Raw genomic sequence first — 1,724 nt, 5'->3', positions numbered from 1 at the left:
TATCTGCTGTGTCTGGGTGCGTGTGCGTGTGCGTGTGCGTGTGCGTGTGCGTGAGAGTTCGAAGTTTGGCAAGCGTGTATATGTCGGTCTCCGAGCCAACATTTGGTACTCCCAACCATCTTCCAAATCACCTGGTACGGGTGCCTAATATGACGGTGACGCTTAGCCCTCGACGTTAACCCATAACTTCGAGGGACTTTATTTATACAAAAACAAAAAAAATCATGCAAGATTTTCAATTCAAGTTGCTAGTGCAAATATTAGATTCTCAATCGCCCTACCAATGTGTGATGTTGAAAACGGGAATCGTACAGTTTTCTTCAAGTGGAAATTGTATCGTCAATATTCACAACTCCATTTCAATGAGAAAATAATTCTCTAAATTGAAATCAATATTTTAAGGAAATAAAAAGTAAGGTACTGAAAATTTAATGATTCTGTAGACTTCAAAAATATTCTTCTGCTGTACTCACAATACTAGCTGCTATTATTGACAGGCCTGCCTACCAGTATACAAAATGAGGTAGCCGATTACCATGTGATTTCTTCTGCCCTGTACCCCCATCTTTCCTTCCCTTTTTAATGTCTGTGAGGCCTTCCCCTCCCCTCCCCGGCCCTCACCCCCAGGCTGGGGGCTGCTTATTAAATTTATTTTTTAAAATAAAAAAATTATTTATATATAAATTTGTTTTAAAAAATTTCTTAGCAAAATAGTTGAAACCCTTTAAATTATAAGTAGATAAATGATCCTCACCTACTTTGAAGTTGGTAGAAATAATGGCTTAAAGAAGTTTCAATTGAAAAAAAGAAAAAAAGAAAAAAAAGAACAAGGAATGAACCTGTTTTTCCTATTTGATTTGCTAAGCCGTGAGAGATGTAAAAAGAGGTAGCAATTCCAATAACGTAGCGTTTGGGAGCATGAATTTTGGATATTAGATTTGAATTTGGATGAATTTTAATAAATTTCAATACAATTTTATATTACATATTCCAATCCAATACAATTTCAAGTTCAAGGCCTTTCCAAGCATGAGGTAAGACAACCAAATAAATAAATAAATAAATAATTTAGCACTAAGTCTTCGGAGGATTTACATGGAGATTTGTTTCTATCACAAGTAATTAATTCTCTGTCTTTCATTTAAATGGTGACATTAAAAATGTGTTTCACATTAGTTGGAAAATAATTCAAATGAGTTGTAAAAAAAGTTGGAATGGTGTTTCAATCGACTTCCAAATGCGTACAAACAAGTCTTTTTTTTTTTTTTTTTCACTAAAAGAGGGCGGCACCTTTATTTATTTATTAATATACCCTCACTTTTGACGAAAGAATACCGTGGTTACAAGATAAAACGAAAGGGAGAGTACATAAAAACCCTCCCAACCAAAACCAACACCAGCAACTAACCAAACTAAGACAACAAAACTAAACATAACTAACAAAGAATATAAAACATATACACAACCAAAATCAAATCAAAATGCACCAAACGAAACTTGAGAATTGAACTAACGACGAATGGAACGAAACCAATCAACTACAATTCGCGAGTCACTTTCAATAATCACATTAAATTTTGCACAAACGAATTCTTTCCCTGATTGCTTTTAATTCCGCACTATTATTCGTACCATTGCCAAAATAACTTGAAAAAGTCGCTTTTACCATGCCATGACAATCCCGAATAATTCCTCCACCTCCTAAAGCACCCGGATTGCCCCTA

The sequence above is a fragment of the Malania oleifera genome, chromosome 11, assembly GCF_029873635.1.
Source record: "Malania oleifera isolate guangnan ecotype guangnan chromosome 11, ASM2987363v1, whole genome shotgun sequence".
In the NCBI taxonomy this organism is placed as follows: Eukaryota; Viridiplantae; Streptophyta; class Magnoliopsida; order Santalales; family Ximeniaceae; genus Malania; species Malania oleifera.
The sequence above is the reverse complement of the archived record's forward strand: the minus strand, read 5'-3'. Positions refer to the sequence as shown.